Source organism: Muscardinus avellanarius (assembly GCF_963383645.1).
Source record: "Muscardinus avellanarius genome assembly, chromosome: 8".
NCBI classification, from domain to species: domain Eukaryota; kingdom Metazoa; phylum Chordata; class Mammalia; order Rodentia; family Gliridae; genus Muscardinus; species Muscardinus avellanarius.
The window spans coordinates 80,600,427-80,619,074 of record NC_137794.1 but is presented as its reverse complement, the minus strand read 5'-3'; positions in this window follow the sequence as shown (position 1 = coordinate 80,619,074).

Below are 18,648 nucleotides of genomic sequence, written 5' to 3'. Positions count from 1 at the left end.
TTAATGCAGGTCAACGACTGTCACAATTAGTATTGCTACCTCAGGTGCAAACTAATAAGAGTGCTCAGAGACCTAAACGAGGTAAAAAGGATTTGGCTCATCAGATGCTTTTGGGGTCCAAGTGATTGGAACTCAAAGACCAGAATTGAAATTGTTTATTAATGGAAAAGAATTCTCAGGGTTGTTAGACACAGGAGCAGATGTTTCTGTGATAACAGCTGATTTATGGCCTAACAAATGGCCTAAGCATTCTTCCCTCACTCACCTTAAAAGCATAGGACAGATGCAAAACCCAGAACAAAGCAGTGATTGGCTTACTTGGAGAGATGAGGAAGGCCATACCAGAGTTTTTCAGCCCTATATTGTTCCAGGACTTCCTGTCAACTTATGGGGCCGAGATGTTATGCAGAACATGGGTGTATATCTTTATAGCCCCAGCCCTATAGTGACACAGCAAATGTTTGATCAAGGACTTTTACCAGAGAAAGATCTAGGGAAAAATAATCAGGGTATAATAGAACTTTTACGGCCTAATTTACGACCCCCTCAAAAGGTCTAGGGTATTTTTAGAAGGGGCTGTTGATAGGCCTGTACTCCATGCTGATCCTATTACTTGGAAAAATGAGAAATCAGTCTGGATTGATCAATGGCCCCTAACCTTAGAAAAAATAAAAGCTGCAGAGCAGTTAGTACAGGAACAGCTTGACTGTGGCCATATAGAAAGTTCTAACTCCCCTTGGAATTCACCCATATTTGTCATTAAGAAAAAATTTGGTAAGTGGAGACTGTTACAGGATCTCAGGCAAGTTAATAAAACTATGGAATTAATGGGAGCTTTACAGCCTGGACTACCCAATCCATCAGTTATCCCCAAAGACACTTATAAAATAATTTTAGATTTAAAAGACTGCTTTTATATGATACCTTTAGCACAATAAGATTGTAAGAGATTTGCCTTTAGTGTTCCATCTACAAATTATAGAGCTCCCATGCAAAGGTATCAGTGGAAAGTGCTACCTCAGGGAATGGCTAATAGTCCAACTCTGTGTCAAAAATTTGTTGCAAAGGCTATAGCCACTGTCAGAAGATCCTATAAATCTGTATATATGATACATTATATAGATGATATTTTATTAGAACATGTGGATGAAGGAATTTTGTTATCATTACAAGATAATGGTTTGATTATAGCTCCAGAAAAAGTACAAAGAGAGCCACCTTATACTTACTTGGAAACATTCTTTATCCCAAGACTATTAAGCCACAAAAAATTCAATTACGTAAAGATAATTTAAAAACCTTAAATGATTTTCAAAAACTTTTAGGAGATATCAATTGGTGAAGACCATCCTTAAATATTACTTCTGGAGAATTAAAACCTTTATTTGATATCTTGAAAGGTGACTCAGACCCAACTTCCTCTCGGATCTTAACAGAGGAAAGACGTGCTGCTCTTAAAAGAGTTAAATTGGCTATTAAATGTCAAAGAAAACAGTACATTGACTATGCTAAAAAGTGAGATGCTTATATATTGACATCATACACCCACTGCTGTTTTGTGGCAGGATGGACCATTAATGTGGATACATTTACCCACTACTCCAAGCAGAGTTTTAATGCCATATTGAGAATTAGTTGCCTGCTTGGTGTGTTCTGTTAGGTCAGAATCTGTAAAATATTTTGGTAAAAAGTCTTCGCTTATTAGTGTTCCTTTTACTAGACAAGGAGTACAATGGCTTTTTCAGAATGCTGATTAATGGGCTATTGCTTTTGCATCCTTTATCGGAGAAATTGCCAGTCATTTACCTCATGATAAATTATTACAGTTTGTTAATAAACATGCCCTTATATTCCCTAAAATAATTCATGCCACTCCCATATCTCAAGCAGTCTTGGTATTTACTGATGGCTCCTCAAATGGTAAGACATCTTATGTAATTAATAAACATAGTACTATAATTCAAACATCTTTTATGCCTGCTCAAGTTGTAGAATTACATGCAGTAGCAGCTGTTTTGCAACATCTATCTGATACACCTTTTAATTTATATACTGATAGTTTATATATAGCTAATGCCCTTCCAATACTGGAAACAGTACCATATGTTGATAGACATAATAAATTAATAGGTAATTTATTTCTTCAGATTCAAACCCAGATCTTATCACACCAGCATCCTTGTTTTATTGGGCACCTAAGAGCACATTCTGCCCTACCTGGTCCTATGCCAGAAGGTAATCAAATTGCTGACGATGCTACAAAATTTGTCTGCCCCTCTCAATTGGAACAAGCTCAGCGATCACATTCTTTACATCATCAAAATAGTGCTGGTCTGCATAAACAGTTTCAAATTACTCGAAAAGCAACATGACAAATTGTTAAACAATGTCCTTTATGTCCAGAATATTTGCCTGTTCCTCATTTAGGTGTAAATCCACAGGGATTGGTCCCCAATAATTTATGGCAAATAGATGTTACACACATTTCTGCCTTTGGTAAGCAAATCTATGTTCATGTGTCTATTGATACTTTTTCAGGATTTAGTATGGCTACTGCCCAAACTGGGGAGGCCGCTAAACATGTGATTTTCCATTGTTTAAAATGTTCTTCTTTCTCAGGCCTTCCTACCTGCATTAAAACTGATAATGGTTCAGGATACATTAATATGGCTTTTAAACGATTTTGCAATACATATAGTATTCAGCATATTATAGGTATACCCTATAATCCTCAAGGACAGGGCATTGTAGAATGTGCCCACAATTCTTTGAAAACAACACTTTTGAAAATAAATAAAATGAGGGATTTATATCCCCATTCACCACAGAACTCTTTAAAACATGCTCTTTTTATTCTTAATTTCTTAAATGCTGACAAAACTGGTCACACAGCAGCAAAGAGATATTGGCATCCATCCTCCAAAAACAATTTTGCTCTAGTAAAATGGAAAGATCCTTGCACAGGAATTTGGAAAGATCCTTGCACAGGAATTTGGAAAGGTCCCGACCCTGTACTAATATCGGGATGAGGACATATTTGTGTTTTCTCACAGGGTGAAGATAATGCACGGTGGATACCTGAGCGGCTAGTGTGACATGTGGATCAAGAAAAACTGGAAAACCCTTGGATTAATGCTGATGATGCTCCCAGCTTCTATGATGACTGAAACATATTGGACTTATGTTCCAGATCCTCCCATAATTCATCCAGCTGTTTGGGAACAACGGGAGATCACTGTCTTCAGTAACAACTCACGATTGCTGGGACTTCCTACTTTGAATTTTACACCCATTGCAGAAACTTTTAATTATTCTGGACAAGGAATTGGCACACCCTTATGTTTTTCTAAAAATGTCAAGAAGATGGGATGCCTGCAGTTGACACCTGTGGTGTTACAGACAAGTACAAAGACTGATCGTACCTGTGCTATTAAAGGTGTAGTCTTGTGAGACCCTGGTTACACAGGGAAAGAAGATAAAAATGTTAGCCCACCAATAACTCGTTTGCCCTGTGAAGCTGATTTAACATGTAGAAATTATAGTGTTAATTGGAGGAGATGTCTTACTGAAATACCTACTTTGCATGAAATTTCCAATACCTTGTTTATTAGGGATTGGTCCTCAGGGCAGAGTGTTAATACTTTTATTGCAGGAACAAGCATAAGTAATGATACCAGAAAGAGGGCACAAATGGAAATGCTAATGGGATTTACTTCAGGATTATGGTGGTCATCAACAGGATGGCCTCAAACTAATATGTGGAAAATTGCTGCTTCTGTGGGAGAATTTAGAACTTATAAAATACCATCAAATACTAAACCTCGTTGGAACACTATGGCCTGTGTTGCTGCACTGTATGCTTTAATAAGTAGAAATGTAGAGATAAAGTTTAATGGATCACAATTTTTTGTAACCTGTACCTTTTTTAAATTGTCTAATTGTATTGCTCATATTGAATATATGGGAAACAAGTTCTGATAGTTCATCAACCTCCCTTTTTTTATGGTACCTGTTAAGTTATCTGAACTCTGGTATGCTGACAATGGGCTACAAGTGTTGATTGAATTACAGAAAGCTCTGACAAGAACAAAGAGAATGGTAGGACTGATTATAGCAGGATTGTATTGGTGGCCTTTATTATACTAATAGCAACTGCAACAACCACTGCTGTTGCTCTTAGTCAGGAAGTGCAAACAGCCTCCTATGTTTATGATTTATCAAAAAATGTTCTAATGGTTTAGGCTTTCAGGAAAGCATTGATGACAAACTTGAAAGCTGATTAGAAGCATTGTATGAAACTGTCAATTATATTGGAAAAGAAATGCAAAGCCTAAAATTAAGAACACAGTTTGTGTGTCATGCCAAGTTTTCTTGGATTTGTGTTACTTCTAAGAAATATAATGCTTCCGAGCATTCATGGGATAATGTTCACAGGCATTTAATGGGAACATGAAATAGCCATGACCTATCTCTAGATTTGAATAACCTTCATCAGGATATTTGGAGTATGCAACATGCTGATCCCCTTCAGTTTAATGCAGCATAGACAGCCAATAATATAATTAATTCTTTAAAACAATTTTTTCCTTCTTTGCCATCATTAAGTACCTTTCTATCTGGTACAATAGGGTTGGTTTTGATTGTTATAGTGGTATTATGTATTCTTCCGGTCCTTGTTCAAGTATTTTGTACCCAACTCTGGAAAATAAAAGCAGAAGTGCACAATCTACGTTTAAAAAATGCCCCCATTTAATAGGCTGGTAATGACGTCAATGACGGTAAGATTTCCTTGGGACAAGGAAACCAAAGACAGGATATACAGCTTATAGCTCTGTATTATCCAATGACAGGTAATCCTTGCTACCTGAAGGAAACAACCTAAGACAGGCACAGTCTTCTTTTAAAATAAAAAGAAAGGGGGAAATGTGGGGAGCCATTAAGGTTTTTACCTTATCTTGTCTCACCCTTACTCAAAAGTGCACTTCTGACTGTCCTTTGCCCAGAGTCAACAAGGTTTGGAGTCATGGAGTCTAAGTAAATAAGACCCTCTTGGAATGATTGATGCTAATTGTTCTGTCTGCTAGTTAAGATTAGATTTATGTTGTACCACGGTACCGTTTGACTTGCGAAGTGATATATGTACTTTGGCTTTGTCATTATTGCATTCCTGTCCAACCAAAAGCTGGAAATTGTATAAATACCAGAAGAGAAATAAACCTGGTTGTTGGCCAGTAGAGATATCGACCCAGACGTGTGCTGGCAACACTCCCATTTCATCCTCACACCTTTCTTCAGAACCCGTACTTTTGCCAGCTGGCCCTGGCACAATTCTTTGAGAATAGTCAAATGATGAAACACTTGGGAAAATGGCAATTGCAAAGTAAAAACCTTCTCCAAACCTCTAAGGTACTTTGGATGTCTTTTGATCATTTTTATACATTATTTTAAAATATTTTATCTCCTTAACTTGTTGGTCCATTCTTTGAGAAAAGGCAAATAATGAAACACTTGGCAAAATGGCATGAAATGAGATAGTACCATCCCCAAATGACACTTTTGTTTTTTACTTATTTAAAAAAAGACATCAGAGACATAAAACAAACAAAAACGACAAACAAACCACCAAAGACAACAATCCAAAGATTAATCCTACCAGCCACAGCTGCCAGTTGCATGGCCATAGTATCACAAATACATAAGCTTATAGCACAAATAATACATCTAGATGTCGCTATCATTCAGCTGACAGATTATTTCTCTCAGATTATTTATTATTCGACAAAGTGTAATGGTTTAAGTTCCATATCTCATAATAAAATAGAATTAAGTATGTCGAACAATAATTCTTTTCTGTGAGCCCTACCAAGCCAGGCTTGGGCTTCTTCCCTATCATACACATCTCTATACTCTAAAACTTGGTTACCACCCCTGCTTCAATGCCTTGGCATATTCCATACCTCCTACTAGAAGTATTTCCTTTACTTACTAAAACTTTATGATAACTGTGGGACTTTGACACCTTTATTAAAACCCTTGTACTAAGAGGCCTGATCAAACTCCAGCATGTCATCTAACTTCAGCATGGCATCTAGCAGTATTAAGACAATATTAAGACAGAGACCACCACACCCATAAAGAGCAGATACACTCCCAAGCTGTAACTCATGACTCATTTAAAGAACCACAAAACCTGGACCAGACTGAGCTCCCAATTATAACAGGGACTTAGGCTTCTTTTGTTAAAAAGTACTGATGAGGAGATAGAAAGAAAGCAGGCAGAGAGGGAAGAGGCCTCAGTAGAAACAAACTTAATTTCCTGAGGGGTGATGAATACTAATTAACTTCCAAGGCTCCTAAAAGAGATCAGCTCTTCCAAGGTTCAGCGATAAGAATGACCAAAGCTTCACAAAACCATCTGTTTACTAATCAACAAACCCAGGAGACATCACTGGAGCAAGTCTGACACTCCTAATGAAAGGAGACCCTTCAAAGGACATGCAAATGACACTCCTACTGAAAGGGGACCCCTCAAAACACATGCAAATACTCTATGCAAATTTTGAGAGCTGCTTCCCAAACTCCAAGCAATAGAGGACAATGAGACATATATAAACCCCTAGCGCAGTCACCAGGATGGCTACCCACTCTGGGAACCCCTCCCCGTTGGGGAGCTTATCTCTCTCTCTTGCAGGTCATGCTAGCTTTGAGAGAAGGTGGGGTGCAATTGAAGGCACTTGGCCCGGGCTACACTTGGGTAGTGACCTGAAGGCCTCCACTGGACATCAAAGCCAACCAGGGCCTCTAGGGGTGACCTGCACTTCTTTTCTGGCAGATTGCGTGGACTCTGGGAGAAAACAGCTTGCAACTAAAGGCATTTGGCTTGGGCTACCCTCAAGTATTGTCCTGAAGTCAGCTACTGGACACTAGAGCCCCGATAGCCCTTAGAGGTGTTCTGCCACTTCCCCTATTCTCTTCTGGCAGATTGCGTGGACTCTGGGAGAAAGCAGCTTGCAACTGAAGGCACTTGGCCCGGACACACTCCGGTAGTGACCTGAAGGCAGCTGCTGGACATCAAAAGTTTCGACAGCCCTTAGGGGTGTTCGGCCACTTTTCCCTATTCCCTGCTGCTTCCAATAAACCTTTTACTCCCCTTCCTGCCGTCTGTGGGTGTCATTCTTCGCTCACCGCAGACAAGATCCCAGTAAAAAAAACACCGAGTTTTTTTTCTCAAGAAACTCCATTTCATCTTAAGGAAACGCCGGGTTTCTTCTCAAGAAACCCTGTTTTACTGATTCTTCACCTGGGCCTGTAGAAACCTGATGGGTAATAAAAAGCAGGATAAAATCTTGACATCTCTGACTCATTTTGCATCTGTCTCCTTTATAGCCTTAAACCTTGGGTCAAGTTCTTCTCAATTCTGCACATAGGCAGGTGAATCACTCAAGGAGTATTCACCTAAAACTGGTAATGAAAGGCTTATTTGCTTCAAATTTACCTATCTTCTTCCCCTTCAAGACTGAGGACATCAAGTGTAAGGTATTTTCAAGAATTTTAGGAACTTTCAAACTGCAGCTTTTATAGTATCCTGTTCCAGACCCCCCAGCAGCACGTAAAAGCCTCCAATTATTGCCTTAAACTTGCAGTCACTGTGAATTCCAGGAACAGCAAAATCTGACACATAGATCAGTCCTTGATTAGCCTGACTCCCTTAAGCAGGAATAATCGCCTCATGGGAACTAAATTGCTTCCCCTTCCAGGATCTCATCCTACAAAACAACTGGAGATTGCCCCTCAAGTGACAGGACTTCTCTGAAGTTACCAGTGAAAAACAGCTGAGGTAATCATCAACCAGAATTTAGCTGCCCTGGCAACCCAATTAAAACAAACAAAACAAAGCAAAAAAGGCTTGCCCCTCTCACTTATTCAGAGAAGAGCCCATCTCAGTCAGTGTGGTCTCTCCTATTCTTAAGGTAAAACCCACAATTAAAGTTTGACCTGGTGTCATTTATATTGTCATTGGGTTAGAAGTTCCTGTTTCTCACACCACTGTGAACCCAGCCACCTTTAAAATGCCTAAGAAAGCCCAACTGTTTAAGCCAAGACAAAACTGATAACAGGCTCTTCATCTCCTTTTATATAGCAGTTACCAGAAAGGATTTTAAATGGCAAATATGTGTCTCTTGTTCTTCATTGACAAATGATCCTGGTGCAAAATGATATCCCCTTTGGGTTGTCTTCCAAAATATTTACTGTCTACACCACAGAACTGGTACTGGCATGGAAATTTAAGCTAAGTTTATAATATTCAGGAGAAACCTGAATATTCAAATTGCAGAGGAGGGTACTGGAGATTGAACCCAGGAGTATTTTTATCTGAGAGCTCCCCATCTTCTTTAATTTATTTTTGGAAACAGAGTCTCATTAGGTTGCTGAGGGTCTTGCTATGTTGCTGAGGCTGTCCTCGAACCTGCGATCCTACTGTCTCAGCATTCCAAGTGGTATTACAGGAGCATGCCACCACACCTGGTTGAGTATTTGATTTTAAAAAAAAAAAAAAAGCAAAATACTCTCTCCCCAATTCCTCAAAAACTCTAGCATCCTGCCGGGCGTGGTGGCACACGCCTGGAATCCCAGCATTTGGGAGGCTGAGACAGAAAGATCTTGGTTCAGGGCCTGCCTCAGCTACTTAGTGAAGCCCTTTGCAACTCAGTGAGACAGGGAAGGAGGAGCGGGGAGGGGGAGGAGCAGAATGAAAAATAGGGTTGGGGGTGTAGCTCGGAGGTGGGATTACCCTTTGGTTCCCAACTCAGTACCGCAAAACAAAACAAAATAAACACACACACAAACAAACAAAGCCTTCAGTATCTTCGTAAGCCTTTGAGACCTCTACCACTCCCTTCCTCTTTTAGGCTAAACGGGGGCTTTCTTCCATCCTTGTTCCGTGGTTTCAGCGGGACATGGAAAACTGGGAATTTACTGGCCTGTAGAGGATTTAGTTTCCCAGCCTAGATCCTCTAGGACAGAACCGAAAATTCAAAACTAGTTCAATCGGTGCCCTGCATTCCCGAGTCCTTCGGGACGCCAGGGAAGGCGCAAAACTGCAAAGCATTCACGAGAAAGGGGCGGCCCGTGAAGGGGGCGGAACTTCCGGGGTCGCGGGCGGTTGCTGGTGGGGACGGAATCCGGGCGCCCCCGGGAGGCGGAGGAAGTGGGTGAACGGAGGATGCGCACCGGCGAGCGGAAGAGGGTCCAGGGAGCGCAGAGCGGACGCGCGAGGCAGCAGGTGGGGTGAGGGGAGCGGAAGAGGGTCGCGGGAAAGCGGAAGTGGGTCCCGTTCCTAAGGCCATTCTTTAGGTGTTCCTAGGAAGAGAATTCCAGGATGTCGGTGGGGGTTGGACGCTGGCGCCTTTCCACGAAGCTCTCCCGCGGAGCCCGCCCGCCAGGCTGCCAGCCTTCGCCGGCCACTGCCCTCTGCTGGGCGCTGGGACGCGGCGGGAGCGATCCCCCGAGCGGCCCGGCGACGCGGCGCCACTGCCTTTGACGTTTTCAAAAGGATCAGGAGGCCGGCTTTCAAAGCACTGCTCTAATTTTGAAATGCTTGCAAACCCTTCTGCTAACTTTAATTATTTCCTGGGATGGCGAAAGTTGTCTGTCATAGGATTATCTGTATATGAAATGTTCAGAAACACACACACACACACACACACACACACACACACACACACACACACACGTAGCCCAATATTGGTATGGGTTCTTTCGTTTTAGAACTTTTCTTCTCGGTTCCACGTAATCCTTTTAAGACTACACACAGGAGGAAAGGTTACAAATGTAGATTAAAACCACAGAAAGTTGACATGTTGGAAAAGGTGATAAAGCCTGAGAGAAGATCGAAATCGGCATTCCTCCCTCACCCCCGCCAACATCCACATCTGAGAAACTAAAGTATATCAGCCAGCGTAGAGATAAAACTGGACATAGGGAGAGATTGAAAAAAAAGAGATTTCAATTTCTTGGTAGAGATAAGTTTGGGGGAAGAAGTATAATTATGACATTGCTGGAGGGGGGAGAGACAGAGTAATCAAACAGTGACAGGTTGGGTCCTGCCCCTGCAGGGAGGGACCCAACCTGTCAAACAGCTGATCTTTTCTTGACACCTTATTGGATGAGGCTGAGTAGCGTCGAGATTAATTGGGGCATAGGCAGTGATCAGCATTCCAGTGAAAGAAACCAGCTTGTGAAGAGGAATGGATTTGAAACAGGGTGAGTTATGAGAATAGTAAATAAAGTAAATGGAAAGTTGGTTTGTGGCCAGATTTTTAAGCTCCTGTATGGAATTTCTTCTTTAATGATATTATTATTATTGGTAATTACCGTTTGTCAGGTATTGTTCTAGGAACTGCAAATGTCCTCTTTCAGCTAAATTTTGTAAGAGACAATTTGGTTGAAGTAGGTAAGGCAGTGAGTGAGGGTTTGAATATAGATGTGTGAGTGCAGACAGTAAGGTGACTATGCAACGTAGGGTGCTAGAGGAGATGCTTGGAATTATTCTGAGGGGAAAAAAAAGTATAACAGGTAGAGAGATCACATATGCTAAGCTTTGGGATGACGGAAAACCTGAAGGATTTGAGGAAATAAAAGTTGTTTATTTTAGCTTTGTGGGAGAAAGGTGTGGGGTGACATGTAATAAAACTTGAGAGGTATTTTATATGATTGTAGCCTAACATCAGATTAAAAAGAACTTGCAAAACGGCTGTATGTTCACTGTTTAAAGTCACATACTTTTGATTTTTTTTCTGCCTTAGACTAATGATTTTCTTATTAGGTATGGATTGCGTTAGTTTTCTGGACTTAATAATTTCAATGTAATGACTAAACAAAGACTTTTTGAAGACCTAGCACCTAGTTTGTTTAATAGAGCATCTAGCTTATTTCCAATGCACTGAGGAATACTGTATTTGATCATCTCTATAGAACTTGGAAACAGCTGGAGAAGGTTTCCTCTAGTCTCCCTTTTCCAGGGGTTGTGGCAATGAGTTTGTTCAGCTGGACTGAATCTGCTTTGTGGTGGGACAGGAAGGCATCCTGCATTCAGATATCTTAATCTTGGACTTCTCAGCCTCTAAAAATGTGAGAATAAATTTCTGTTCTTTTTAAGTTCCCAAGTCTTGGTATTTTGAGCAGAAGATTTGAGACAGGTCCACATTTTCATTTTACAATGAACTAAAACTTATCTTAGTTTATAGGTTTTCTCTAGTCAGTGACTTATTGTTAAATAATAATAATAAAAGATCCTAGCACTTTAGCCAAACCTCACTCTTATTAGCTTTTCCCTCCAAATAAATATATACTTTAAAAATCAAAATACTGTAAAACCTGAAACACTCTTTAAAGTCAGATCTCTTCATAGTTGACTAGAATCAGAAGTCTGCTCAATGAAATAGAATATACTTTACATATAGGTTATTTCATTCAATAAAAGTATTATTCTTTTTCTGCTTTGTATATGCCATGAACCGAGCAGCTTTCTTCTGCCACACCCTTCCAAGATGTTGAATTGAATGGTTTGTTATATGGGAAGAATACTGTGTCCTCAAATGGCAGAAGGCTGGAGGGCAAGACAAACAAACTCTCCCCATCCGTTCTTTTTATAAAAGCACTTAATCAGATTCAGGAGAGTGTTGCCCTTATGGTGCAATCACCTCCCAAAGACCACTGAAGATTAAGTTTCAATGTGAATTTTTAAGAGGACAAAAATGTTCAAACCATAGCAAGGCATTATTTTTCTTTTACTTTCTAGTTTGTTTTCGGGTAGGGGAATGAGGCTATATAACTTACATGCTGTAAATTAGTTCTAAAAATCATCTTTTGAGGAGATAATACCATGAAAACATGTAAGACTGAAACATTCTAAGGCTTTCTTTCCCTGCCAATAACTTGTCCAGAAAGAAAGAAAAAAAAGCTTATCTGAGTTAGTTTTTCTTTAGAGTCCCCAGCAGAATTTGATATGTTATTTGATATTTGTTCTACTTCAGATAAGAATTTTAAAAATTGGCTCAAACTACATGATACAAGTGTAATGGTAGAAAAAAGTTCCTCTTATGAAGTTATGACTATAAATTTAATTCAAGTAACAAAAACTTAATACAAGGAGGCAGTTTGTTTTATTCTTAGTTAGATATAATTGTCCTTCAATAGCCATGGAGGATTGAAGACCTCCATGGATACCAAATTCTTGTATATAAAATGGCATACATAGTATTTATGCACATCATCCAGCACACTTTAAGTAGTTTATATCACCTCTAGATTACTTTGTGTGTTTGTATGTAGGGTACTGAGGATTGAACCCAGAGGCATTCTACCTCTGAGCTATATTCCCAGCCCTGTTTTTAATTTTTTTGTTTTGAAACAGTCTAGCTAAGTTGCTGAGAGTATGCTACATTGCTGAGGCTGACCTGAAAGGAACCTATGATCCTCCTGTCTCAGTTATTTTACTGCATTGTTTAGAGAATGAAAAGAAAAAAAAGAGTATGTGTTCAATATAGATGCAAATGAAAAATATATTGTTCGGTCTGGGTTGATAAATTGATGAATGCAGAGCCTTTAGATATGGAGACCTAACTATATTTGAATTACTTTGCTTTAGGTATGCATATTTTAGTTCCCTGGTGAAAATGAAAACTGAGTATAAAAATGCTTTATTTCTCACTGAGATAAGTATGCAGAAACTACCCATTGATTTGCTACAAAATAACCTATTACCAAATGCTCTTAACTTTATGTATGTGTGTTTGTATTTTGAGGTCCCATTATATGAATTTCTAGGTCATAAAATCCTACACATACACATAGTTTCCTTTATAGCTCACATGGCAAAAAAAAAAGAACTTTTTTCTTCCTGAAAACCATGTTAAACTTCTATCTACCTTCTTTAAATAATAATAAAACAGTACTGTCCTTTATTTAAATATTTTACCTCACTGCTAACCTAGTTATTATGCATGTTTTTCAAAATTTGTATTTGAAAAAGCAAGTTCTCAGAACTCATTTTGAATGTATTATTATAACTGTACCAATACCTGTTTTGCCCACAGACTGACTACAGAAGTGGGTTTTGGAATAGTGAAAAATAGGTGAAAAAGAGAATGGTGGTGGGGGATGGGAGGGTTCTGAACAGAAATGGATGTTATAAACAAACTTCAGAACAAATATGTCTGTCATGAGAGTACAGATTTGGCTAGTTAATTTATTTCAAATTCCATTGCTTGTCATTTCTCATTAACATGAAGTTTTAGCCTCTTTTCTTTCTCTAATTAAGAAATCTTAAGGCATTATTTACATTTGAAAATCTTTAAGAAGTCTCCCAAATACTTTTTTACAACCACTTCATACTTCTTAACTGGTAATAGCATTTTATTTTTGTACCTCTCCACCAATTCCATTTCCCATAGACACAAATTTTCTGCCTTTATTCATTCTTCAGGTTCTGTTCAAGTCCTGAAAGGCCTCCTAATTTTAAATTTTCTCATTTTCTTTGGGAGTATCTATATTGATTTTTACTTCTTAGGGTAAATTAGAGATGTAGTTATATGTGTAGTATCTTAAGAATCAAAGTACCTTAACACAGTATTTAACACAGTTCTATGTGTTTGAGAGCAACAAAACTCTCATGAAATGATTTGTCCTTTTTTAGGGTAGCTTTATTTTCCATTATAGTGATAGTTTATTTTTGTCAAAGAGCTCATTTTCTAATGTTGTTAGATAACTATTGACCATGATATGAAAAATGTCTCTTTTCCATAGACAGAACTTTTATTGTACCTTAGAAAACAGGGAAATAAGTCTTTGAACTGAGTTGCAGATTTAGAAATTGCAACCATTCAAGGTAAGGGCATAATGTAAAGAAGAAGAAAACTATTTATTGAATCAAAGTAATATTTTTTAGAAAATTATATATATATATTTAAAGTGAATCATCCATTTAATAACTTGTCATTTCAATATATGCTAGACATATACCGGGATGTTGAAATATCAGGTTTCATTATAATTCCTACCTTTCTAAGTCTCCAACAGGCTCTAGATACTGGACTCAGCAAGTGCCTTGAGGATATTATTTCTAATTTGATAGTTAGGACTGCTGATAGGAGGACATTGCACAAGTGAGGGAGTTTTGGAAAGGGAATATGGAATTGGTATCGGGAAAATATTAAAGGTAACTTTAGTTAGATACTTTATTTTACTTCTAATATTTCATGACTGTCCTTAGTTGTTTAGTAATAATTCTGTTTATCACACTGACCCATACCAGTATTAATCCAAATCTATAAGTGAGTCACCCAGTGCTTGGAAAAACAATATCAAGTTCTTATTCTCTGATATCATTCTCTAAAAAAGTGGGTACTTCACTACCTTTTTTGTTAAACTCTTTAAAACATATTACAGAATGTTAAATCATAATCTATCTAATATGAATTATATTTTATTAAGTCACTTGATGTTTAAGGAAAACTTTGTTTGCTTCAATATTTATAAATCACCCTAGTGGCTATATATAATTTTTTTGTTTGTTTTTTTGGTGGTACTGGGGATGGAACCCAGGGGAATTATATCTCCACGCTACACCCAAGTCCTATTTTTTTAGTCATTGTTTTTTTTATATATTTGAAACAGTGTCTCAGTTGTGAAGGGCCTAAGAAGCTGAGGCTGTCCACGAACTTCAATCTTAGGGTCTCCGCCTCCTGAATGCTGGGATTACAACCATAGTCCACCACACCTGGCGGTTAGTGGCTACATTTTGAAAAACTTATCTCATTTTCTTAATCTATTTGTTTAGTGAATTATATCCTACCAGGTTTTCTTTTTAGTGACTTAGACATTACAAAGATACGCTGAGATATTCGGACAAGTGTCACTTGAAGTTGAATCAGTTTAAAAGAGAGAGGATATGTTATATAACTTTATGATGCACTTTCTTCATTTCTGACATTGTTTTATAAGTCAAAGACATTTTTAAACCTACAAAACATGTTTGTGGCATTCCATTTAACTTCTTGGTTTTTCACTCACCCACACTTTCCTCCCTTAACCATGTAGTAAGTACCTTTTATGTGTTGAGTACAGTACTAGGCCCTAGAGACACAGGATATGTTTCTCAGAGAACTGCCCTCAGGAAGCATTTTTCTACTAAGAAAATCAAACTGAAAAATAAAAGTAAGCCAGTGTATAAAATATATTGAAATGGGATAGTATTAATACTATATTCTGGGTTAGTATAAATAAAGGGATTGATTATTAAGGAATCACTTTTAGGGGAAACTTAGGAAATGTAGAAACTTAGGAATTCAGTTTTTAGAGATGATTGGGGATTTTCCAGGTCAATAAGGTGGAAAGGACATTTAAGGGAGGGAATAATAATATAAAATAACATGGGAAATGTGTGATACTCTGATTATTTGGTGTCCCACATATATACTGTGTATGTTAGGAGAAAAGAGTCATTATTAAGGGCCAACTCAAAGACAGTGATGAACCTGATTATTTGATAGTAGAGAGCTATTTAAAAACCTTATATTTCTTATCTCATGATTAGATTATGAAGTTGTCCAGGCATAAACTCTGAATTAGAGATAGAAATGTGACATTTGTTGCCTTTTAGGTTTTAGAAAAGCGATGGGGTGAGGAATAAAAGATCTCTAACAAATTAATAATAAAAGGCAAATAAAAAATAGGCAAGAATTTTGAACAGACATTTCACAACAGATAATATGCAAAGGACCAATAAACATAAGAAAATAGGGCTTAACTTCATTTTCATCATGAATACACAAAATGAAACAAAAATCATTAACCATCAGAATGCTTAAAATGGAAAGTGTGGAGGATAGCAACAAGTGATAACAAGATTGAAGAGCCACTGTAACATTCACTACCTATGATAATGTACATTGGTACAACCATTTTGGAAAACTCTGGCAGTATCTTCTAAAATTGAACAAATGAACACATTATGACTGGGGTACTAGTCAATTGGCAGTGTACATGTGTATTAATGAGTGAGAAAGATTGATACCTAGTGTTTGCTAATACTCCCACGCCTTCAATTTGAAGATACTAGTGGGTGGGTTTTTTTGTTTTTTTGGGTTTTTTTTGGTGGTACTGGGGTTCCTGGAAGCCCTTCTACCCACTCCCAGTGGTTACACTCCCAGACCTATTTTTTATATTTTTTAAAATTTGGAAACAGGATCTCTTAAGCCAGCGAGGCTGGCTTCGAACCTGTGCGACCCTCCTGTACCCCGCCTCCCAAGCGCGGGGATTACAAGCATGTGCCACTATGCCTGGCGATACTAGTGGTTTAAAAGACCATTTCCCAAAAGTTTTAGTGTTTAATAATTAGTATAACATAAAAAAAGGCAATCGCTATTCCAAATGTGAGCAGGCGGGAATGGGGTGGGAAGTGGGGAAAGCTGAGTGATGGGAGCATGTATGCCTCTATTAGCATCTTGTGTCCGATTAAGATGTATGACTACAATGCACTAATAAAAATAATAATTAGGCCGGGCATGGTGGTGCACACTTGTAATCCCCGTGCTTGGGAGGCAGAGACAGGAGGCTCTCACAAGATCGAAGCCAGCCGTGCTAGCTTAAGAGACCCTGTTTCAAAATAAAAATATAAAAATAGGTCTGGGAATGTAGCCCAGAGGTAGAAGGGCTTCCAGGAACCCCAGTACCACTAAAATAATAATAATAATAATAATAATAATAATAATAATATAGTATAAGCTGGGCTGAAACAACCCAAGAATTCTAAGATGTCTAAACAAAATTGAATATATATCAGTGTTTACAGTAACTCTGTAATGCCCCAAATTGGAAACAACCCAAATATCTATTAATGTTAGAAGAGATAAATTGTGGTATATTTATAGAATGCAGGGATGAGAAAAATTGACTATTTAGACTCTTAATTACTCCTAATAACAGTAATTGATTCAGAAGCATAAAGTCAAAACCAGACACAAAATAATATATAATTCCATTTATGTAAAGTTTAGAAACAGGCAAACTAATCATGGGTATTAGAAGACAATATAGTCATTATCCTTACTTGAGGGGTTGTGACTGAAAGGTGGTATAAGAAACCTCTTGCTGGGAGCTGAGTGTGGTGGCACACATTTGTAATCCCAGCATTTGGGAGGCAAGACAGAAGGATGGTGGTTTGCAGACAGCCTGAGCTACTTAGTGAGGCCCTTTGCAACTCAGACCTGTTTCAAGATAAAGAAATAAAAAAAAATAGGACTGAGGGTGTCACTTGGAGGTAGAATGCCCCTGGGTTCCATCCGCAGTACCACAAAAACCCCACAAAACAATCAATCAAACAAACAAACAAACAAAAATACACCTCTTGCTGGGCATAATGATGCAGGCCTGTAATCTCAGTAATTGGGAGGCTGAGACAGGATTACAGGTTCACATAACAGCTTTAGCAATTTATTGAAGCCCTCTGCACTTTAGTGATACTCTGTTTCAAATACAGTGGGAGGGGGTAGCGTAGCTCAGAGGTAGAGTGTCCCTGAGTCAATCCTCAGTACCAAAAAACGTAATAATAAAATAAAAATGAGAGAGATGGAGAGATGGAGAGATGGAGAGAGAGAGAGAGAGAGATTTTAAAGAAGGTTTAGTTTATGATCTGTTTGAGTTGGGTGCTATTTACTAGGATGCTTTTTTTTTTTTCAACTAGTGAAACTTCATTATGCTGTAACTTATGTCTTGAATACTTTTCTGAATGTACTTTTTTTTAATCAAAGAAATGCTTATATAGGACAAGAATTTCTATGGGCAGAATGAAATTATCCACGATGCATATGTAAAATGAGAAGAAAAGAGTGACAGAACCTTGGGGAACAAAAAAGCCACTTTCACATTTTTATCTCTGTCCCCATTTTCCTGAGGATGCTTTCTAGCTCTCTTTATGAAAGCAAGACAGGCAGCAATTAAGGGTAATGTTAAGAATAAAATTTTTATTAGAGAGTGAGATTACTTTTATAGTGTTATGCATATCCCAGGGGGGTATTTGGACTAACATATTCTTGGATTTTTTGTTTGTTTTGGCAGAGCTGGAGGTTGAACTTGGGTCTCATGCACCACTGAGCTACATCCCAGGCTCTATTTTTAGATTTTGAAATATTAAGGGTTGAAGGACAAAAAAAAAAAAAAATACTATGATGGGAAAGACTACCTGGAGGCAAGAGATGATGCTAAATTCAGAACAGCAGCATTTTTTTAACCTTTCTAGTGGATTATATCCTAGTAAATGGACTGTAACTATATCATCATCTCTCAGTGATATACCAAATCATTTAATCTGAGAAGAAAGGAAAGAGAAAATCAATTCCATGTTGACAATCTGCAGAAAGCGTTCTACAGAAAGTGTACTTTATTTTTTAAGAGATAGGGTCTTGCTATGTTCCTCAGGCTGGTCTTGAACTCCTGGGTTTAAGCCCTGAGTAGCAGGGACTATAGAAGCATACCACTGTGCCCAGCTGAATGAGTACTTTCTTTTCTTTTCTTTTTGTTTTGTTTTTTTGGTGGTACTGGGGTTCCTGGAAACCCTTCTACTTTCTACCACTGGGCTACACTCCTAGA